Source organism: Lutra lutra, chromosome 3 (assembly GCF_902655055.1).
Source record: "Lutra lutra chromosome 3, mLutLut1.2, whole genome shotgun sequence".
NCBI lineage: Eukaryota > Metazoa > Chordata > Mammalia > Carnivora > Mustelidae > Lutra > Lutra lutra.
Window position 1 is genome coordinate 82,898,207 of NC_062280.1, and position 24,501 is coordinate 82,922,707.

General features: G+C 43.0%; 1 protein-coding gene across 8 annotated transcripts in view; it reads right to left on the reverse strand.

Moving 5' to 3' along the window:
* Nucleotides 1-24,501, reverse strand: part of LYPD6B (LY6/PLAUR domain containing 6B) — a 178,128-nt gene that overhangs the window by 24,952 nt on the left and 128,675 nt on the right. Inside the window, exon 3 of one of the 8 annotated variants that reach the window (XM_047723290.1) lies at nucleotides 14,509-14,591. The exons of the other annotated variants lie outside the window; for them this stretch is intronic. The gene's annotated coding sequence lies outside the window, so the exon portion shown is untranslated. The remainder of the gene's footprint in view (nucleotides 1-14,508; nucleotides 14,592-24,501) is intronic. 8 annotated transcript variants of the gene reach the window in all.

Below are 24,501 nucleotides of genomic sequence, written 5' to 3' on the forward strand. Positions count from 1 at the left end.
ACAGCAGAATGACAGCATGGCCTCCTCTCCACGCTTCATTCACCCGGGCTCTTGCTGCTCTACAGCATATTTCTTGTCTCTGATCAGTTCCCCGGAGCACGTACACAGCACATATCTCAACCTTTTTAATTATCAGCCTTCTTGACTTTGCAAAGAGAACCAGGATTGGCTATTTATGAGGGCAAAAGCTTCAAACATCAGAATCATGTCCTTTTCTCTTTGTAGGTTCATCTTCCTCCTCCCACCTTCTAGATGAGGACCTGCCTTGAGTTTCATGCTCTTCTGTAATTACTATTTACCTCCCTAGAGTGTGTTATTACTACTACTCTCCTTAGGGACCACATTCACTCTCACGCATTCAACTCCCATTCCTTGTCAGTTTCTAAATCAGGCCCATCCCTGACCTGAGGAGGCTGGTCTACCAACTATAATTTTCTGCCATTTTTATATAGCTTGAGTTGGAGTAGATGACTATTTCTTTTAGAGAATGACTCCTCCTGACAGACATGAAAACATTTGCTATGGCCACAGTAAAACAGCATAGTAGTCGTACATGAGTAGACAGACAAATGGAACGGAAAGTCCAGAAACAGACTCAAATACATGTGGGAATTTCTTATATGGTAAAGGTGGCTCCTCGAACCAGTAAGGTAAGATTTTACTTTAAGAAAATGAGTTGGGACGACTGGATAGCCAAGAAAAACATAAGACTGGATACATATCTTATACCACACACACAAAAAAATCAAAGCCATTACAGTTCCACAAGAGAAAATTTTGAACACAGGATGACATTAGATAATCATAAGGAATTACTGGTGTAATAATCACATAAGAGTTATGTTCTTAAAAAGCCCTTATATATTATTGATATATATTGATAAAAAGAATATATGTTGGAATACTTGGGTGGCTCAGTTGGTTAAGTATTGACCCTGGGCTCAAGTTATGATCCCAGGGTCCTGGGTTTGAGCCCCACATAGGGCTTCCTGCTCAGTGAGGAGCCTGCTTCTCCCTCTCCCTCCACCTCTGCCTGCCACGTCCCCTGCTTGTGTGCTCACTCACTCCCTCTCTCTCTGTCAAATAAATAAATTAAATCTTCAAAAAAAGAAAATATGTTACCTGAGGTTTGCTTTAAATATTCTCAAAATGATAATACATTGTATGTTAATAAAAAATAAATATTCTCAAAATGGATGGGAGAATAGGTAAAATAAAAGATTTGCAAAATATTCCTAATTGATGAAGCTGGAGGATGGGTAGTTGGGGTTTATTATACTATTTTCCCTAATTTGTATATGCTTAAAATTTCCTATAACAAAATGCTTTTGTTGTTGTTGTTGTTGTTTTTAAATACCAGAAGAAAATATGAGTGACATCCTTGAAGTGGAAGGAGGCCTTTCCAATTACGACTCAAAACCCAGAAGTTATAAAATTAAAATTTCATAAATTCAATTACATTAAATAAGTTCTGTATAAAAAAAATAGCATAAGCAAAGTCAAAGAACAACAACCTAGAAAAAGATATTTTCAATTTATATCACAGACAAAATAATGAAAATCTCGCTAACATGGAAATAGCTACTGGAAATCAATAAGAAAATTATCAGCAACCTAACAGAAAAATAACCAAAGAACACTAATAGACATTTCATAAGATATAGGAAATAGTCTTGAAACACCAGGAGAAAAGTTAAGCATCTTTTCAAATAGGAGAAATGCAAACTGAAAGTATACTGTATGGGTTCCAGATTTTGATGAGTCTGACAGGTAAAAATATTTTCTAATGCTGTCTTTTAAGGAGACCATAGGAAATCAATTGTTTTCATATATTGCTGGTGGAAAGGTGACCACTTAGGAGCAATTTGGTAACATTAAAATTTCAAATGCGTTTACCCTTAACCCAAAATCTCACTTGTTATAATTTTTTCAACAGATAGCCTGTACACATGCACAATGATACATTGCCATGATAGTCATCACAACACTATTAATAACAAATGACTGGAAATAATCCAAGTCCATCAAAAAGAGTGTGTGTGTGTGTGTGTGTGTGTGTACACACACACAAAACACAATGAACTATAACACAGTCATTAAAAAAGTGAGGATGTTCCCTATATGCTGCTATGAAAAAAGCTCTAGAATACAGACACATATATGAATGGGAAAAGATACAGAGATATGAATATAATGTAATTTTTATGTTGGAGAGAATATAGAATAAAAATTACTATATGGATTTACTTATATATGTATAAATATACTCAGTAACGATATACAGGAAACTAATAGAACTGAGGACCTGTAGGTGAAGGAACAAGGTAAAAAATGATAAAAAGAGGACAGAAGTAGGAAGAAGACTTCTCAGAGTACACCTCATTTTGTTGTTTTGATTTTTGACCCACATAAATCATAACTTATTAAAAAAAGTTTTTAGAGAGGGAGGTGGGGAGAGGGAGAGCCTTAAGAGTCTCCATGCCCAGCACAGATATATCATGGGGCTCCCTCTCACAGCCGTAAGATCAGAACCTGTGCTGAGATCAAGAGTGGGACACTTAACCAACTGAGTCAACCAGGTGCCTCTATTCAAAATTAAAAGTTAAAAAAAAAGTTCAATTGACTCTATAGTTTATGATTAAGCATGTGCCATATAGTTAAAGCTCAAGTTCTGTCTTGTTGACCCAGGGCTTGGAAAGAAGAGATGACACAGAGCAGCATTTGTTTTTTTTTTAATTTGGCTTTGAAGTGAATCATTTCGTGGTAGGAAAGGAGGCACCAGATAATTCACCACCCGGATTACACTTTACAAATTCCATCAGCAAAGTACCCTGAAATCTTGGTGAGAACACAGTCACAGTGGTCTGCAGTAAGAGCAGAGAATGCAGACAAGGAAGAGAAGCATTCTTCAGATGAGAAGTGTTTTTTATCCATTTGAGTATATTGTGATTGTTGAGTGTAAGCAACCCATCTTTTTGCACGACAGGCCAATAGTGGCTAATGTTTTCATTTCCAAAGTCCATTTCTATTTTGCCCTGACTCCAGACCCCAGATTCCATGTTGAGAAGGATTTATCTAAACTGTATGTAGGAGATAATTCATTACCTATTCTAAGATTAAAAATGTACAACTGCCACAAAATAAATTACATCAATGTAGTATATAATTTTGACAAATAAAAAAGTTTTTATACACTCAGCCTATATGTTGTTTTCTCTATACGAACAATTTCTTTTTTTTTTAAGATTTTATTTATTTATTTATTTGTGAGAGAGAGAGAGAGAGAGAACACAAGCAGGCAGAGCGGCAGGCAGAGGCAGAGAGAGAAGCAGGCTCCCCACTGAGCAAGGAGCCCAATGCGGGACTCGATCCCAGGACCCTGGGATCATGACCTGAGCCGAAGGCAGCAGCTTAACCAACTGAGCCACCCAGGAGTCCCACTAGACGAACAATTTCTATTAGGCTCTCTGAAATGTTAGAAAAAGCTCATTTCCTGTGACTCCATTAGAGGTTCTGAGATCCTAGATTTCCAACTTTCAAGTAGAAAAGGGGTAGTAGCCTGGGAAGCCTTTCTCTTAACCCCTAGTGTCAAGGCTTCATGGTAAGAGAGGGCTAGGACTCACTCCTGCAGGAAAGGAAGCAGTGACTCCTTGTGCACCTACAGCAAGGGGGAAATGCCCCTATTTAGCTGAGTGACCAGCTACGTATCTTGCCATACCTAGGCTATTTCTCTGGATGTAATCAAATGTTAAAAGTTATTGCTAACGTTGGGCAAGTCAATTCACCTCCCAGTGCCTCAGTTTCCTCACTGTAAAAAGGAGATGACAAACAATAATGACCTCAGTGAGTGAGTTAATATGTTTCAAGCACATAGAATAATGTCTGGAAGATAGTATGAACTTAGTAAATATTAGCTACTCACATGTTACATCTTAGAGCTATGTTTAAAACTCACTCTTTAGAGCCAGCCTTCCAAGGCTACCTCCTGAGAAGTTACAGAACACATCCCCTGTCACCATTTCCCTTCAACCAAATAGTTGTGGTACAAATGGAAATTACTCTCATAACTTCAACTTTACTCATGTTGAATGATTTACATAATCCTGTAGCTAGGAGGTCCCAGAACTGCATTCCTTTCTTTGGCAAATGTGTACACCTTCCTCCAAAGGCAGTATTTGTTCATCACACCTTGTCTGAGAAAGGACTGCAGGCTAGGCTTAGAAGGAGAATGCCAATCTCTTTCCCCACCTTCTGTGCCAGGGCCTGAAACCCTGGGCAGCAGAGGAAGATATTGTCCACAGACAAGGGCAGAACCAACTAGTCATGGTCCCGCTCTATTTACAAATGAGAGAGCGGTGATCCAGCTAAGGCTTCCCCCCAGCATCTAGCCCCTCTGAGCCTCTGTTCTCCATCACAAGAGGATACTCAAGAGTCATGCTCCCGAAGTAAATTGGAGAAAAGTGTGTCTATAATCAGTAGTGCTTCTCTTTCTCTCTCTCCTACAGTGTCTCCTCTTAACACAATCCAAATACGAGAGCAGAAGAACTGGGACTCTGCTCCCCTGAAGAGACAATCTAGAACATTACAAAAATGGTCCCCCAAATCATTTGGTCTTAGGGAAGAAAATGGAATCTCACTCTATGTCCCTGATGGGCAACGAGAGGGTGAATATTTTCCCGGCTACAGGTTTCAAAAATACATCTTTGCCACTTTTGAAATTTTCACCCATTATTTCTTTCCTTATACTTTATTTCTTTAAATGCACATTAATTTCATAAAATAATCCAATTTATACACTCTACTTGGACTAACTACGTTTATTCAGTTATTCAATCAATATTTATGGAGCACCTACCAAATGCCAGGCACGGCTTGGTTCACAGCCATGCTTCTGTCCCTAGAATAAAGTTCCTGCTCTCAGAGATCTGGTTTTCCAATGACTTGCTGAGGCTTTTCTCCATGTGTCCTCATGCAGGATAATTTCCTTTTCTAAGCTAACATTTACAAGAGGCTTCTGGGTGTAAGGTACATAACATCACTAGTTCATTTAATTCTTACAACATCCCTGTGAGGGGGGGTCCTCTTATCACCCCCACTTCACAGATGAGGAATCTGGGTTTTAAAAGAGGATCAGTAACTTGCCTGACACTACAAAGTTAGTAAACCATGGAGAGAATATAAATTAGGTTCCAATTCCAAACTCCTCCATTTTAATCCCTACATAACAGTGCCTTCAAAACTTCTTAAACATAGCTCGCTATGATGGATTTCTGGCTTAAAATGGTCTCCTCTGCATTTTCTGTGTTTGGTTTGCTACGATTCTTTGCCTCTTCTATACAATCCCCTTCTAGCATCTAGAAAATGATCATTTAAAAGCAATTTTATCAAGTCATGGGACCATGGCAGAACAGGCTAAGAACAGCCAATCATACTAAATATTTAAATATATGCACCACACTCCATTTAGTGCATTATTCAGACTCTGGGCTTACACAAAAAGGTTTCCAGAACTTACCAGCTGCTTCTTTTTGTGATCTCAATGATTCTCGCCCAAACAAGACTCAGAGGACCCATTTCCGAAATCAGCTTCCTCGTATTTACACCTGGACATTGATGTCATTCTCCTTTCCTGCCAACCCGAAACTGACTAGGTAGGAGAATTTGGATTCTCTCTCCCTAACTGCTTCTTTTCCTTTTCCCAAAACCTTGCATTTTTTTTCTTCCTCTAAAACTCCCTAAGCCAAAAGCATAGTCCAGTCAAGTGAGTGTGATTAAACAAATTAAGAACTGGCTCAGGGAGTCACTCTAATTGCTCTAATCAGGGGTGCTTTCCCTGGCCCTGCGTGAGGGAGACCCAGCTGGCCTAGAACATTCACTCCCCGTCAGGCAATGGTGTGTCAGCAGATGGCAATCACTGTGGCTATTTTTCCAGGTTAATGTGAGATTAAGTTTGGGGCTTTGGACCCTAATTATTCTTCCCAATGATTTCTTTTAATTGGTCTACTGAAAAATGCTTGGCTAATCCCTTAATGCTCCAGAAGCCCATGCAACCACTCAGACCACAACATCAGATTCTTCAATAAGGAGAAGAATGTGTGTGCAAAGGGAGGTTCCTATCTCCCTCTCTCACCAAATTCAAGCTCCCTGAAGGCAGGAGTCATCTTCCATCTCCAGCAATGGGCGTGGACAGAGCTGGTGTTCAAATGTTTGCTGAATATTGTGGAATGGAGAAAGGAGGTGTGAGTCCCATTTTATGTTAAGGATCATTTCATGAGACAATGGATTTGATAAGAAAAAAATACTTGCATAGGGTATGTGTACCTTATATGCTACACTAAAGTGAGAATGTAGAAAAGACATGGCCAGTGCTCCGTACATACTTTACAGCAAACATCATCTGATTCTCACCATGAACTCGAAACAGTTAAGGGTTCAAGTATATATAAGAAGGAGACAGAAGACCAAACTGACATCCAATCAGGAACTTTCATCAGGAAAAAAGTAGTGGCAAGAATAATCAACATTCTAATAAGCTTGATTTGCTTATGAACACCTTCAAGGAAAATTCCAGAACCTCTGGAGTCTCCTAGCTAAATAAGAGCTACAGGATGGTTGTATATTTAAATATTGCTACCCTGCTTAGGCTTTTGCTTATCTTCCTATAGCTTTTGGCAATGGTAACTCATGATGGAGAGTTGAGAGAGCTGTCACAAGAATTCCTCTGGGTCTGGGTTCACTGGGCCCTGCAGACAAATCTACGAAAATCTGGCAACGTCCTGCAGCTGCAGCATAGCCGCATGATGGAGTCCTCATTTATTAGGCTTCCTTTCATGTAGGTAATTACATTGAACACTGGGTTAGAAGTGTCATGTTTTGATATCATCAACCCACATTTATTTGGGGGGTTTTTCTTAGCTAAGAAAGTATTAATCAAACTTTTTAAATGGAAAATGCAGGGGCGCCTGGGTGGCTCAGTGGTTAAAGCCTTTGCCTTCGGCTCGGGTCATGATCCCAGGGTCCTAGGATGGAGCCTTACATTGGGCTCTCTGCTCAGCAGGGAGCCTGCCTCCACCTCCTGTCTCTCTTTGCCTGCCTCTCTGCCTACTTGTGATCTGTCTGTCAAATAAATAAAAATCTTAAAAAAAAAAAAAAGAAAATGCATACACACACACACGTATATCCACACAAAAATATGTACACTCCTTTTATTCATTTAATAAGCATTCTTGAACACCTACTGTGTACCATACGAGGAATCAGAAATAAAAATTTAAGACTTGGTCCATGCCCTAAAGTGGTCTGAATATAGTGATAAAAGCTGCTCATGTACAGACAGCAAACATGTGCCAGTTGCTATGGAAACAATGGATTATGAAGTGTTACTAACGCTACCACCTTTACTTTTAAGATTTATTTGAGAGTTCGTGTGTAAGCCTGAGTGGTGGAGGAGCAGAGAGCTCGTGAGAGGAACTCAGGCAGACTCCCTGCTGAGCCCAGATTCCCAACCCAGGGCTCAATCTCATAACCCTGAGATCACAACCAGAGCCGAAATCAAGAGTTGGATACTTAACCGACTGCGCCTCCCAGAAGCCCCCCACCTTTACTTTTCTAAAATGCTAGTGATTCCTACAGCTTGTAGTAGGGAAGGAGGCATATTATTTACGCTGAAACCATGTAGGGAGGACCCGAGAAACAAGCAAATCTGAAAAGAACAGATCTATGTACGTTTAGTTTGGCCAAGTAGAGGAAATGCCCAGGAAAAACTTTTTTTCTTAAAAAAAAAAAAAAAAAAATTTTTTTTAAAAAAGCAGGCTGGAGAAGATTTTCTGCATATATCCCCAGAATAAACGAATGGGTGCAGATTAACACTGTCTCCACAGCCTAAACTAGGAATTGGATAGCCTGGTACTTTGAGGATTTCCAAGAAATTTAGAGCTCCCATGTCCCTACGCTTGACTCAGCAACTTCACCTGCAACAAGTTCAGCTCTTCCAGAAGCATTCGATACCCTAGGTAAGTCAAGCCCGAAAGGGGGAAAATCAAGTTTTACCGATGGCCAGTTTAGCCCAAATTAAGCCTCCAGTGTAGTAAGATGCACCCGGCGCTACCTGGCATGCCCCCGCCCGCCCCCTCAGAGTTTATCACAGCATGCCCACCTTATCTTCCTGAAGGCATTCTAGTCATCTAAAAAAATGGTATCTTTCCCTAGGATTCAAAATGAAGTAATTTTTACGTACACGAAGAAGTATTTGCCATCCACTTACGGAGACACTAAGAGCACTCACTCTTTTTTTTTTTTTTTTTTTTTTTTTTTTAGATTTTATTTATTTATTTGACAGAGAGAGATCACAAGTAGGCAGAGAGGCAGGCAGAGAGAGAGGAAGGGAAGCAGGCTTCCTGCTGAGCAGCGAGCCCGATGCGGGACTCGATCCCAGGACTCTGGGATCATGACCTGAGCCGAAGGCAGCAGCTTAACCCACTGAGCCACCCAGGCGCCCCAAGAGCACTCATTCTTAACAATATAACATAAGAACTTACTTTCCTGGAACATACTTGACTCGGAAAAAGTTGGCTGCAAAGTCATGTGAGCTGCTAAAAGACATCATCTGAAGCCTGCAACGCCCTCTTTTGCTATTTTGGACAGACATGGCCTCCTCGGTGAATCCCAGTGCGGTTCTGAAGTCCCTCACTCACTGGAAGCTTCTCCTTACTCATTATGAGCATCCAGAGATTGGTTTTTTGCTTTGGGGGGGGGGGTTGGTAATTTTTTTTTCAGTGTTCCAAGATTCGTTGTTTATGCACCACACCCAGTGCTCCATGCAATACGTGCCCTCCTTAATACCCACCACCAGGTTCACCCAATCCCCCACCCCGCTCCTCTCCAAAACTCTGTTTGTTTCTCAGAGTCCACAGTCTCTCATGGTTTGTCTCCCCCTGTGATTTCTCCCAACTCACTTCTCCTCTCCATCTCCCCATGTCCTCCGTGTTATTCCTTATGCTCCACAAGTAAGTGAAACCATATGATAATTTGACTCTCTCTGCTTGACTTATTTCACTCAGCATAATCTCCTCCAGTCCTGTCCATGTTGATACAAAAGTTGGGTATTCATCCTTTCTGATGGAGGTATAATACTCCAATGTATATATAGACCATATCTTCTTTATCCATTTGTCTGTTGAAGGGCATCTTGACTCTTTCCATAGTTCGCATCCAGAGTTTTTAAAAGGCTATGCTGACCAAGGACTGACTGCCAGACCCACTACAACTGGTCCCAGAACCAGACTTCTGCCTCAAATCAATCTTCAGGAGAATATGTCACTCAGATAATATAGTTAGCCTGTTTCTAAGGCCTTCCACATCCATTCGAAATTCTTACAATTTTAGTCTTATTTTGAGAGGATGCCAGAAGCCCAGTCTCCCTTCTGATAATTAAGTGACCTCTATAGCTAGCACACCAAAAATGGTCAGTTCTTAGAAAACATCGGAGATCAAAATTCTATTAAACAAATCCCCACGAGCTACCTAATATGGGATCAGCACTGTGAGAAACACTGTAAAGTTGTATTGAAGTCAACTTTTTAAATTTAGGAAATATCTTTAACCTAAACTGGCCAGACTCGGTATCACATGTGAAATGACTGCAGCAAGGACAGGGCTGAGTTTGATTAGTAATGAAAACAAGTGCTCTAGGAGGAGACAATAAGGAATAATACCACCTTACTACTATGTAAGAGCAAAACCTGAAAAATGAGGTCTTTAATTAGACAAAGTGCATTCACATATAACTCTTCTCTTAATTTGTACAATGCATGGTGAGGTAGGCAAGGGAGATAATATCTTATTAACCCCACTTTACAGATGAGGAAACGGAGACCCAAAGAGGCTTAGCGAAGGGCATCTTGCAAATAAGTGGGAAAATCCCAGGATAGTAGTCCTGTTGTGTGATTTTGTTACCACCCCACATTGCCTCCTTGCCGAGTCGCATGGGAGGGAGAAGAGGGAGCATGGAAGGACATGAGGGGTGAGCTATAGAGGATATAGGTAGGCAACAGAAAGGATGAAGGGTCTTTATGGGGAAAGGAAGAGAGATGGGCAAAGAGCATGACCACAGGCTTGGAGGCAGAGATGAGGGAGAGAATAACTTACTGAAATGGAATTATATTAGAACAAAGCAGGGAATAGGGTTTGAAAGAAAATTAAACAATCATGGAACTTTCAGAAAGTCAGTGTCAGGAACTGAGTTTTGGTTTTTCAAACAATGGGGCTATTTTGTGAAAGAGACGGACATGATAAATACAGAGGTTAAGAAAGTTGATATGGTATTTGTATAGTTGAGGGTTAGAGGGGTGGGAGGAGGGGAAGCAGAGAGTCAGGGTTTCTGGAATCCAGGAGAGGGTAGCAAAGGGCCAGCATAGTTCTGAAATGTTGAGGTAGGTATGCTTTCCAGAATTCATCATCCACATTTGTTTATACATCACTGAACAACAGCAAAGCTAAAAATACTTGGGTGATAAGGAACAGGGCATATAAAAGAGAAGAATGATTGATGCTTTCAAATTTATGATGGATTAAGTCATTTTAGGCTGGTTGACTTAAAATTTGTAAAATATGCTGTCTTCAGGATTGACAAAGGTAAAATCACCTCCATTTTTAGGCCTTCTATTAGTGTGACTTTCTGCATTCTGTTATCAAGAGAGCTGGGGGTGGACCGGAGGTCTGTTGGAGTTCCAGTAGATGAAGGGGATTTGAGTGGGGTAGGGGGAACTCTGGGTCGCTCACACACACTTAAACGAGAATAGGTCAGATTTTGCAAAATTGCTTTTATCAATAGATCACAACACTTCATGTGGGTAAAGGGGTCCACAGCTTGAAACATCTGAAAAGCCATTGATCTAGTCTAATCTCAAGCTCAGAGAAAGCAGCAGAAAAAGGCCCATGCAGTGCCTTCTCCAAGGTCACAGGTCAAGGAGGCCACCTGAGGGGCATTTTTGCACAGCAAAGAAAACAATCAACAAAATGAAAAGGCAGTCTATAGAATGGGAGAAAACATTTGCAAACCAATGTCTGCTAAGGGATTAATATCCAAAATATATAAGAAACTCCTACAACTCAACAGCAAAACACCAAATACTCCAATTAAGAAAATGGGTCATTGGGGAAATACAAATCAAAACCATAATGAGATATCACCTCGCACCTGCTAGAGTGGCTTTCATCAAAAAGATAAGAGATCACCAGAGTCATGAGGATGTACAGAAAAAGGAACCCTTATGTACTCTTGATGGAAATGCAAATTGGCTCAGCCCCCATGGAAAGCAGTATGGAGGTTCCTCAAAAAATTAAAGACAGAACTCCCATAGGACCCAGTAATTCTCCTTCTGGGAATATATTCAAAAGAAATGAAATCATTTCCTTGTAGAGGCATCTGCTCTCCTACATTTATTGCAGCATTATTCACCCCAGCCAAGATCAGGAAACAACCAAAGTGTCCATCAATGGATGAATGAAGGAAAAAAATGTGGTTTTCTTGGTGTATATGCACGGAATATTATTCACCCATAAAAAAGAAATCCTGCTCTTTGTGACAACATGAATGGAAGTGGAAGGATTCTGCTAAGTGAAATAAGCCAGAAATATAGACAAATCTTGTATGTCATCACTTACATGTGGAACCTAAAAAAGTCAAAATGATAGAACCAGAGAGTAGAATGGTGGTTGTTTGCCAGAACTGGGGGCGGGGGATTGGATAAGGAAATGGGGAGATGCTGGTCCAAGGGCGCCAACTTCCAGTGATAAGAGAAATAAGTTCTCGACTGTAATGTAGAGTGTGGTGACCAGAGTTGATCATACTGCAGTACATACTGACCAAGAGTCAATTTTAACTGTTTTCACCAAAAAAGGGGGAAAAAAAAAAAAGTAACTGTGAGGTCACAATGGAGGGATTAACTGACTAGATTGTGGTCATCACCTCATGATGGCTACAAATATCAAATCATCACATTTACGCTCTGTACCTTGACACGATTTTGTCAATTTTACACACAATTACGTTTGCTAATCTGACCTTCATAAGGCTGAGGGTGTGGGGGAGAAGAATTGGGGCAACTGAGAACTCACCAAACAAAACTCACTCCATGGCCTTTCACACACAGGCTTCCCTCAGGCCCTTTACTGTGCCTAGGGCAGAGCCGTCCCCGTGGCCCACAGGAGGCCAGCACAGGCAGCAAGGGCAGTGACAGGGACACGTGGAGACACACATGGCCAGGCTGAGCCAGAGCTGCAGCAGCTTGTTCCCATGGAGAGCCTCCCACCAACGAATGAAACTTAAGCAAAGGGCCTGCTTAATAACTTTTCTCCAACTCATTCATATTTCAATATTTGCTTGTTTTTCCTTTTCCTTCCCTTCTGTTCCCCCCAACCTTTTTAAAGAGATTTTATTTATTTTAGAGAGAGCAAATCACAGAGGGAGAGAGATCACAGAGACAGAGGGAGAAGCAGACTCACCACTGTGTGGGGAGCCCGATGCGGGGCTCAATCCTAGGACCCTAAGATCGTGACCAGCGCCAAAGGCAGACACTCAACTGACTGAGCCACCCGGACACCCTACCTTTAGTCACCTTTTGAAGACTATCTAAAGCTAGCCGCCCCCCATACCCCACAACAAAAAACCAACCGACCACCACCACCCAAAAAAAGCCACCTTAAGACAAGGGATGTGTGTGCCCTAAGGATGATCAAGAAGGACTACAGGTTTGGAATTTCCACGGTTAAGAAGAATTATGATCCAGAAGCAGAGAATCCTTAAACCCGCTGCTTTCACATGTACAAGAGCACACAACACTGTACCTGTTCCTGCAGTGCTTGCTAGATCAGGAAGTTCAGAAGGGCCAGCAGAGCTCCTAGTAAATCTGTCTTTTTGTTTTCTAATCATAAAAAGTATTCCCCTCACTTTCTCACACAGGGCCTAACGTCACTTTAACTGTGTTCATCAAGACAGACCAAGTGTCTTCACCAAAGCTGGAACATTTCTCTTCTTTGACAGCACACACTGATTAAATCTTCCCAGAGAAAACTTCAACAGACCAGAATCCACCTTCATGCCAGGCACAAAAGGACAGACTTTACAGTTCTGGTAGTTACAATTCTCTTATTGTCAAGGAAAATAAATAAAAGTGATAGAACTGGGGGCGCCTGGGTGACTCAGTCAGTTAAGCATCCAACTCTTGATTTCAGCTCAGGGCTTGATCTCGGGGTTATGAGTTCAAGCCCTGCACTGGGCTCCATGCTGGGTGTGGAGACTACTTTAAAAAAAAAATGGTGACAGAATTTTGTAGAAAATGGCTACTGAAGATAGAGCTTTTTCCATTTTAACTTAGGTTCAACTATTTCTTACCAGTTTTGTGTATTACCTAACCTAACTAAAGGAACCCCTAAAGTAACTATACTACTGATTGTAAATTTAGGAAAACTGGAGCAAACACAGATGGTATATAATCCAGCAGTGCTAGAGGAGCTTTCCCCTGCAGGACCATTTCAGGGTGGAGGATCCTGAGAGAACTGTGACTTTGCTTGCAATGACATTAGTGTCAGGAGACATTTCCAAAAGGGGCTGTAAGTTATGAATTAACAAGAGTGTTCTGGGAATTGATTAACGCCTCCATACTCAGAATGCCCACTTAAAAAAATAACAAATCAAAATGACCTTTCCAGCACTCACCAACACTCCAAAGAGAAGTAGATCCCAGTTGGAAATCTGGGGGAAAAAATGATGTTGGTGGCATGTGTGCTGATCTGAGCAACAGAGCCTGTTATTTTAATGCACCCCTGTCCAAAATATAAAATCCCCTTAGAACATGTAATGCAGCTCTCTGTGCTTCATGAGCACTTTGCCATGAAAGCTCGGGACCATACAATATGAAGCAGTTATGGGCACGGTCTGCTCACGGACGGTTACTGAGATGGGTGGCCTTGGTAAAATATCTCCTGGTGCCTTTGAAAGTCAGCCACATAACTGCAGAGCTTTCTAATCCCAACTGAAGACCCATAATTGTCCCAGGATCAAGTAAGTCTCTCCGAACCCCAGTCCAGTAACTAGATGCACAAATCTCCCTTTGAATTGTTCTGAACCACGGCCCTGAGCATCTGTGTGGGAAGGGGAAGTAGGTCCCCTGCACCCCTCTCTCACCTGTCACCAGTCAGTGATTCCAAAATCACAAGGCACAGCTGGAACTCTCTTTCCTGACCTCCAAACTTGGGTATTTACAAGCTGGCTAATGAAGAAATCACCATCTCCCGACCCCTAGATAGCCGGACAAGAATGAACACCCTGAGATGTACACTTTTATTCTAGAGTTGGATAGGAAAAGTAATTTCCATCCCACGGAGCTCTAAAGGGTTGCCCTTTATCCCACTGGGGAAAGTGGGAAGCCTGCCTCGTGCCGACTGGCCTGGCTTTTGATGGATTTATTGACAAGACTTACTGGCTACAGGAAGTACAGAGATATATACCTTTTGTCCAAGAAAGAGGAATGTACACCACCGCCGGGCTTCCGGGACCTCATCAAACAGTCATTGGGCTTAGAAGATCATGTCTACAATGTATTACTATCAGGAAGAAAGCATTAAAGGCATTTCTCAAGTTTAAAGGAAAACAAAATTTCAAAAGCAAAGGGAGCTAGCTGCCAATGCCTGAAGTCAGTGGAGATGAGGAGCCTTTAACTTTGACAGACTCTGCTGTGTGAATAGGGGTTAGCTTCTGCATTGTTTCCTCACTCATGGGGTCCGTCATGGGCTAAAGAACAGGACCTAGAGGGAGCCCTGTTTGGTCTCATTGGAGAAGGGCAGGAGAGGGTAAAATGATCAGAATCAGAGTTAATTTTGCACTGACCTCTAGATCATAGCGGGGACAAGACGCTGTCTTTATACTACTCTACAATTTAAATAAAGCTCCCACATCACTGCCTAGCGAGAAAGGGAAAAACAAGGAACCACCCGCCTCTACACTTCATGCTTCATTAAAAGACTGCGCTGGAAGCCCAGTTGCTTCTCAGCCAGAGTTACTTAAATCCCTAGCTCCCAGCAAAACACAAGACATTCTCAAGGCGCAGTGTGTTCTGGATTTAACTGGAGCCAGGGAATCCTTGTTCAGATCCTGTGCTTAGGTTCTCTTCACCACCGGGAGAAATGGATGAACTTGAATGAGTTGGTAAACTTCTTAGAGCCTCTGTTTCCTCATCTGTAAATCACGAAGGCATAATTTAAATTGCAGGGCTGTGGTAAGACATCAACAGTAAGAAACACAGAAGGAAGTGAATTAACTGTAAAGTGTGTTTCACAATGCCTGGCCTAGAGTAAGTGCTCAATAAACATTAGTTCTCTTCCAGTTTTGTTTTGTTTTGTTTTCATTTTTGATGGTGTCCAAGAAACTCTTGGAGGGAGGAGAGAGCTCCAGGCAGTGTAGGAAGTTGACACCGTCTGAGCTTTCTCCGTGCTGGGATGGCGGATTTGGCAGAACCACACTTTCAGTCCTCCAAACAGGCTCTGTGTACCTCCCGCTGAAGTGTCTCAGCCTGGGGAAGGCACCGTGACGTGCCCGACGTGGCGGAAGGTTTGTTCGGAGCATCAGCCATCTATCCCAACCCCTCCCGGATCCCATGGCAAAACTTCCTGCTACTAATGACTCCCAAAATGTCTGCCCTCAAAGCCAAAAAGCAACGCATGTGCTGTTTCATCACCCTGGGTCATTCACATCGGTTTATCACAGAAAAGGCAACCTGATGGACTCCCCAAAAAAATGAGGTGAAAATGGGTAAAAGGAAGGAGGAAATGGCCAGATGGAAGAACAGTTAAGGTACCCAATTACAACAAACATCTCTCTCCTGCCAGCACACCAAAAACAGGAGGCCATCCAGCTTTGCAAGTTGCTATCTTAGCCAGCTGGCTACACATGGGATGGAAACAGAGGCCCAACAATAGAAAAAGGAAATCTCTTTCCCATCAAATGGGGAGGGGTCAGAAATACATGTAAAGAAAACTGCTGTCGCGGGGTCCTGAATTTATTCTCTCCACATGGTATGGAATGCATTTACACAGCTCCCATGCTTGGGGGCTGTTTCTCAAACTACCAATGCTGCCAATTCCACCTTGTAATCTAAAAACCGGGCTGCCCATTTGCTCCCTCCTCTCTCCACATGTAATAATGGAAATGTTATCTTTCATGCTCCAGAAAAACGCAAACACAGCTCAACTGATCCACTTCAAATCTCCCCAAACAATTCGATTGAGGATGAAAGCAGAGCAGACATTTCAAAGTAAAGATGGTTGGGCGTCTTAAGGCACAGGGGTAGTGGGTATGTGTATACAGCAAAGTCTCACCATAGAAGAGCTATTGTTAGTTTAAAGCAGAGGTGCTATCCTAATGGGTGCAGATCCTACAGGACTGGGTGAGACCTCCCTCAGGGTGATAATTGTACTGCCTTCCGTAGAACCTATGGGTTGGCCGTCATGCTAGGACATAAGTAACCACCAGACAAGTCCTGGAAATTGTCTCCAGTCACCTGATTAGCCTAAATGCCCCTCCAAAGCCAAGAATCAGACATACTTTGGAAGTCTGTGACTCAAATAGCTAAGGTAAGGGCAAAAAAGCAGTAGTTAATATGACCAAGTGCAAGTCACAGGTGTGGGAGTCCAGAGGTTATGGTGGCAGACAGAGGGGCCTATGCATACCAGGATCTGGGATCGAGACACCGAACACTTATCAATGGAAGCCTTATTCCTTTGAGTGCTCTTCCATTCCTTGTAAAACTAATCATAACTCCTTGAAGGATCCTTGATAGCAAGGACCCTGAAGTGCATTCCAATTCTCTGGTTCTTACTGGAGCTGATGGGAAGGAACCAGAGGGACAAGAGACACAGATCTCAGACCACTCAGTTGCTCCACTAAACTCAACACCCTCTATGCTGCGTCAGCTGAGACTGGAAACTGCTTCCCCCAGAAGAGCCTGCCCCTTAGGAATCCACACGTGGTCCAGTAGCTTTTGTGGCTCATGATGACTGGTCTGAGTATCCTGCTGCTGACGCCTTAATGTCAGCAGCCATACAGAAAATGAGGCAGGAAGGAGCAAAAGGGGAAAGAGTATAAAAGCTGAGCCTGCCAGCTATACAGCAGGGAGCTGGGGTGTGGGCCTGCGATTCAGAACAGAGAGGGGTAATCACAGTGCTGTGGGTGCTCACACACATCATTGGTTTTTATTGTAGATCTGGGGAAGAAATCAGAGAGCAAGTTTCAGTAGTAGAGAATTTTCTTCTTAAACCAGCACAACCACCACTTCACCAATGGCTTTAATGTTCTCATACCTCTCAATAGAGGAGAGGAGCTCTGAAAAAATACTTTTTTCCTATTTAAAATGTTTCCCTGCAATTCATGTGTTACTGCAAACATGCGGCCTTTCTTTCTCCCTTTTCCCATACTCTGCCCCCACCCCACCACATACAACAACAGGCTTGAGGCTACAGAACCTCTTAGGGGGAAAAAAAAAATCTGAGGCCTGGGAAGCAAGGGGAGGCTTCACATAAGAAATGAGAAAAACAGGATTCCTATCCTTGATTTATAAAAACTGAAAGGTACGGGAAATTTTATAGACCCAGAAAGTGGTGAAATGAAGAGAAAGACATCAAGTCTACCCAAAAGGTGATAAAATATTTTATTTGTTTTTTGGTTGTGAAAAAGAAAATAAATCATTAAGATGACTATCAGAATGCCAAGGAGAAGGGCATCGAATAGGACTTGGCTATAAATGTTGTAGAGAGTAATAAAAGAGCTGGGTTTGTTTCCTTAGCATTGGTCAGGCTGAGCCTTCCTATTGCAACACAGGACTCAGGTGCAATGGTTCAAGTCCATCAGCCACAGGGCATGCATAGGCATTATTGCCTTTCCAGGCTGGCCCTGTCCAAGGATCCCCAAGCAGCTGCCCCCCACCTCAGCTCGGGTTCCCATTGAACACGGACGCTATGGGACATGTTGTCAAATGCCAGGGCCTCGGGTTTATTTTCATGACCACTGATTACTTCATATATACCTATTTATAAAACAGGGTTGGAGGGGGTGTCCTTATTTTTCTTGGTCCTAGGAATTCAGGATGAAGAAGGCAAGGCTCCTTCCCCAAGCAGCTCAGTCTAAGGGGCCCTGGATGAATTCTGATATTGTTTAATGATGCATTTCAAGTGCCTGAAAGGCTGAGAAAGGTGACAAACTGTTGATTTTATTTAAACCCCAGAAGGATTAGTTAAGAATTTGTAAAAGAGGTAGGATTTTCAGCTACCTCACAGACTTGCATTCAGCCTTTTACCTTGAATATTTTCTTTCTCTCTTCTATATGTCAAGTGCTCCTATAAGCATGTGATGGCTCCACTAAGTCTTAAAAGTTAAGACTCAAAACTCAGTTTCTCCAGAGTTGTAATGAATATTCATACTAAGAACTCAGAAATAAGCTGAACTTCGGAGTGAACTGGAACTAAACACGCATGCTAGTCAATATTCATCTCCACAAGTACACATATATCCAAGTTTGATCTGGGACAATTCAGTCTCATTTGTCATCCGAATCACCTACAACTGAACCCGAGAGCAGTGCCTAGAACAGAGACACCGTATGGAGACAGGTAGTATCTGTAAACTGGAAACACTCCGGCTGCCTTGCAGTGGTACCCATCTAGGATGCCCCAGTCTTAAGTGTCAAGGTGCTTTCTCCACCATCACAAGGACAAGGCCTTAAAGTGGCTTGACTGAGACCGTCACTGAATATGCTTAACCTGCAGCGCTACTAAGAAGGAACAGGCTAAGGGCGCCTGGGTGGCTCAGTGGGTTAAGCCTCTGCCTTCGGCTCAGGTCATGATCTCAGGGTCCTGGGATCGAGCTCCGCATTGGGCTCTCTGCTCAGCAGGGAACCTGCTTCCCCCCCTCTCTCTGCCTGCCTCTGCCTACTTGTGATTTCTCTCTCTCTGTCAAATAAATAAATAAAATCTTTAAAAAAAAAAAAAAGAAGAAGAAGAAGAAGAAGAACAAGGAGCAGGCCAAAAAATGTGCTCCCAAATCACCATTTTCATCGCCCTATCTTTGCACTTTAGAGCCACACCAGGCTGGCTGGAGATCTGGTAATTCACAGAATCATTTTACACTGACCATCAGGATGGCCACTTTTGACCCTATCAGATAATCCAAGGCCTCAAAAAGACGCACGGCTGCAAACCTACACTTATGAAGTATTTTTCCAGGATGCAACACGACTCCTTGTTCAAGGAGATAACTAATATTACTAAACAGCTACCTTGGCCCTGGAGTCCACTGCCTGGGATTCTTATTCATTTGGAACCAATATGAGCCAGCCTGGATGACTCAGGGGAACGGTAATGATGGGATGAGTAATCGTTCTCTTCAAGTCACTAGTTAGGATAAAAGCAGTTTGTTCATTACCTGACAGGACAGGTTTCTCAAGCTGGCCAAAAACAGAACAAATAAATCAATGTCACTTTCCTCCCTAACACCTTAGAACTCTCTATTTAAAGTCTGCATTTCAGCTCACAGTTCAAGAAAATCTATCAACAGGATTATCCATTCGGCCTCTCCCTTACTGAGGAGATAGGGTAGAGGTGGCAGAGAGGACATTTGTAATCTTTGTGGAGAAAAATCCTATAGAAACACCACCTGGCTCTCTGCTCTTGGTCACTGCCTCAGTTATTTTAAGGATCCTTTATATAAAACTAATACGATGCCTAACTCTAACAGGGGGAACACACGTGCTGACACATAAAAGCCTTTAACACAGCAGTTCATTTTAAAGACTTGAAAATTGAAAATGTGTCCCTTTCAGAGCAAAACCAGGAGTAAATCCATACTTGCACTAGGGATTTTCATTTCCTAATTTATCTGCATCTCCCCACTATCTTCCATGTCATATTACTCCAATTTACCCTACAGGGACACATGTTAAAATATGGTTTACTTGTGGGACGCCTAGGTGGCTCAGTCGGTTAAGCATCTGCCTTCGGCCCATGTCAAGATGCCAGGGTCCTGGGATTGAGTCCCACACTGGGCTCCTTGCTCAGCGGGGAGCCTGCTTCTCCTTCTACCTGCCGCTCCCCACTGGCTTGTGTGCTCTCACTCTCTGACAAATAAAATCTTAAAAAAAAAAAAAAAAGTACATTTTACTTACAACTAGTACAGCAGTAAGTCCTGGGGAGCCAGTGCATGGTAGAGTGAATACAGACAACAATATTATATTATAATCAAACTTGCTAAAAGACTAAATCTGAATCCAACCCCTAAAAAGAAACAGTAATTACGTGACATGAAAGAGATGCTAATTATCGCTACAATGGTAATATTACAATATACAAATGCCTCAACATGTTGTGTACCTTCAACTTATACAATGTTATATGTCAAACATATTTCAATAAAAAAAACTTAACATTATTATTTCGTTCCAAACAAAATGCTACTAAAGAAAGATACAAAGTAAACTGATTTAATAGATGGCAAGTAACCCTCCACATTATTCCCTCATTTTAGAGTTCCTCTGGATAACAGCTGAATAGATTTATACTATGTGTGATTTTGGTAGTAATCTGATTGGATATGGTGCTGAGGCTTGACCACACACCTGATCAAAGCACAGTTGAAGGTTACTAGCGGGAGAGAAGCGAGGGCTTGTGACTGAGTATAGGCCGCTGCGGGTAACGTCACTGTCCACACACGCTGGCTCCTCCCCCGTCTGGTGGTACCACACTGTGGCTCGTGCAGACCTCCCACATTGGAGTAACCATCTTTCTCTGCCCTTCTTTTCTTAGCAGTTATCCACATTTGGGGAAAGGTCGTGGCTGGGTTTGCGGGGCGGGTGGGACCTGGCTAATAAGTAGTCAGGACTCGATATTCACAGGATAAATATGGAAAGTGATCATGGTGAAAACAGGAGAATCATGCACGGGCTTGCCATGCTCAGACACAGAGGAAATTTTCATGTATATTCTGGAAAGACTTCTTGAAGACGAAATTTCAAGAGCTGCTTAAGGTTCCATTTGAAAAGCTGTGCTTTAGTTGGCTCGCTAATAACAACCTTCCAAGAAAGGGACACTGAGGATAAGAAAGTCACCAAAGCACCTGGCGCCATGCATTAGAAGCTGAGGGATGCGTGTGCAGATGGGTAAACACGCATTCTTACCATTTAAAAGGCCTTCCTCAGCTCAGACTTCCTTGCCGAGAGCTAGCCTAGAGCAAAATCCTTTCTTCTTTTTTTAAATTCCCTTTCTGTGTTTATTATTAAGCAATCCTCCTCACCGCTGGGGGGAAAAAAAGGAGGGGCTCACACAGACTTGCAGGCATTGCTGTCCTACAACACTGGTCACAAAACCGATGAGAAGGGGGAACAATGAAACCCAGCAGTCCTAGGGTGAGTCAGAACTACAGTGGATTCGAGTAAACACCAGGTCAGAAATGGCCTCTGTGGGGCTAAGGTGACTTAACCTCCCATTCAGGAAACACGAGGACTTTTGCAGGCACTCAAGGCCCCTGTGGTGAACCAGTCTACAAGGTTCATCATGAACACCACCAGCACAGAAGGCCCAGAGGCCTCTCACCACCTCTTCCGTCCCACGTGTCCACCGCCCGCTCCCGGACACCGCCAGTCCCCCGGCACAGGCAATGTTAGCCAGAGCCAAAGGCAAAGTAATGTTCATCCACCAAGCCTATGGGACAACAGAAGTGCAGGCTTTGGTAGCCCTGGTTGACCAAACAGGTGGGAGCTGGAGGGGTACTGGTCTGCTGGACAGAACCATCCCAGGAAGCAATTAAGTTTACAGCCAGGAAAGAACAGCCCCAGAGGCCTTGGAAACAAGAGAAGCTTCCTGCCTGTGTTCTGCTCACTCATTCTGCCATAAAGGCAGGCTGAACTATTCAGTTGCAACAGCAGACAGTAAGGCACTGTTTAGAGAAGGTCTGCTTAGAGACCTGCCTGTCAGGTTTTCATTGCTATGCTAGGGGATAAACCGTCCCAGCTGGTTCAAATCAGAAAAAAAGCAAGCAAGTATCCAAAAAAGAGCAAGTACTCCAGGCAGGACAGGATTATAAACTCTTTAAGATTAGCGGAAGGAAAAGATTATAAGGGTAACAGTTTCTACCAGGATGGGGAAAGCATCCCTAGGATTTCCTGTTTGACAATCAAGAGATCTGGCCTTCCGGGAAGTTCCTGGTGTGGGAAGGGGAGATGGAATGGGAGGGCAGCCAACAGCAGCCTCTCCCTCATCCCCTACCCTATGTTCTGCCCTACCTGGTGGTAGGTAGGTAGGTGCTGTTTCAACTGCCCATATTCCAGCTTAGATTCTAGCTGGAGTCTGTATTAGGGCCAACGTGCAGCTTCTCACATACACAGAAGTTGTGGCAAATACCCCTGAGCAAGGGAAAGAGTCACTGAAGTTAACTGAGTCCTAAGAGGAGGACAAGGACATCAGAAGGAGGAGGCTACCTGTGGAGCGCAGAGGCAACAAGGAGATTTGATGAAGAGAAGATGCTAGATGGCTAGAATAACTGCCCTCCCCTCTTAGACTGGGAGTTTCTCTCCCATTTTAGTGGCAACTGCGTGTCCTGGCCCCTAAATGTGCCCCACACCTATCAGACTAAGGAAGGGACTATGGGCCACTTCATCTGTGGCAACAAGGGTAACCTTATAAATGTTGGTGAGACTTGTCACTTACTTTCCTTGTGCCACCTGGGACCCCCTGGAGATTGGACTGAATGCTGTTCCATAAACACTATGTAAAAGAGCTGTGAGCCCACCCTTTCCCTGAGGTCATCCCTAAACAAGAAGCTAAATATATTTTTTTTCTTTAGAGCTTATGTTCTCTGATCACCTGAAGCAACAACATTATTAAATATTATAATTCTTCAAAAATCTCCCCAGAAAATGAACAGAGTGACACCATGGCAGTGAGTGCCAGCGTTACGGACACCTCCACACATGCGCACTCGGAATCCCTCTCTGTTCCGTGGGATCTGAGTCTTTACTTTCTCTAATTAGGGTCTCCTACAATGTAAGCAGATCCACTTCGGGCCACATGGGTGTACCCAGAAAGGCTGTGTCCCTCTCCAAATAGCCGATCCCCTGCCTCTAGAAATAGTACGTGGCCCAAGAGAGAACTCAACTAAGAGTCAGGAGGATTTCACTTCCGTTAACCTGAGAGGCACTTGGGGTTAATGCAGACTCTGGTGACAGTTGGCCTGGGTAGAATCCCAGTTCTGCCACTTAGTAGCCTGATAGCATTGGTGGGAGTTACTTAACCTCTCTGTGCCTTGGTTTTCTCACTTATAAAATGGGGATAGGGGCGCCTGGGTGGCTCAGTGGGTTAGGCCTCTGCCTTCAGCTCAGGTCATGATCCCAGGGTCCTGGAATCAAGCCCCGCGTCGGGCTCTCTGCTCAGCGGGGAGCCTGCGTCCTCCTCTCTCTGCCTGCCTCTCAGCCTACTTGTGATCTCTCTGTCAAATAAATAAATAAAATCTTTTTTTAAAAATGGGGATAAAAACATATTCATAAGACTGTGTAATGACCAAATGTGTTATCACATGTAAAGGATTTAAAACAGTGTTTGATATTAGTAAGAACAATATTCACATTTGCTGTTATTATTATCTTTATTATTATCATTATATTCTTGAACATGTTACACAGCAGACCTCCATTTTCCAGAACTCTCTCAGATAGGCTGACAACACCATCCCTACTCCAGGATGGCTTAAGACAAAATAATTGTCAACTAAATTAATTTCAGATTGGTTTTGTACCAAAGTTAAGAACCTTGGGTAAATTTCACATGGCCACGAATTCTTTGCAGCTCTTCCATTCGGAGGAGAAGTCTATTTGGCATGAGGGATTCCAGGCAAGCCCGGCACAGCCCAGCCCAAACTGCTGATCCGCAGAATCATGAGCAAATAAAATGGTGGTTGTTTTAAACCACTGAGTTGCTGGTGGTTTCTTATTATACAACAGATAACTGATACAGAGCCCCAAACAAATGAGGCTTTATTACCAACAGCATTTCCAACACACACATACACAGGAAACCAGGCCACTTGTCTGTCTGTCAGCAGCTTTCCAACAACGACCTGGTGCTGCCAAGCTCTCATCCCACTCACCCAGGCCCACTAAAGCCACCACAGTCAGCCTACAAACTTGGGAAAAGCTAAGGCTGATTAACGACCAAATCTGGGGAGATAGAGGCAAGCTTTCTGTGCCAAGGTGGGTGCCAAATTAGGTCTCTGTGGAGGTGGAGGGGGGTAGGTATGGAAACAGAAGATTTTGTTCCTTTTAGCCCCCCAATACAATCCAGGCCCTAAAATGGCAAGATTTGGCTTCCTTGGAAGTAGCTTTATACCAGGTGTCTTAAATATTGCACCTGGGTGGCTCAGTGGGTTAAGGCTTCTGCCTTTAGCTCAGGTCATGATCCCAGCGTCTT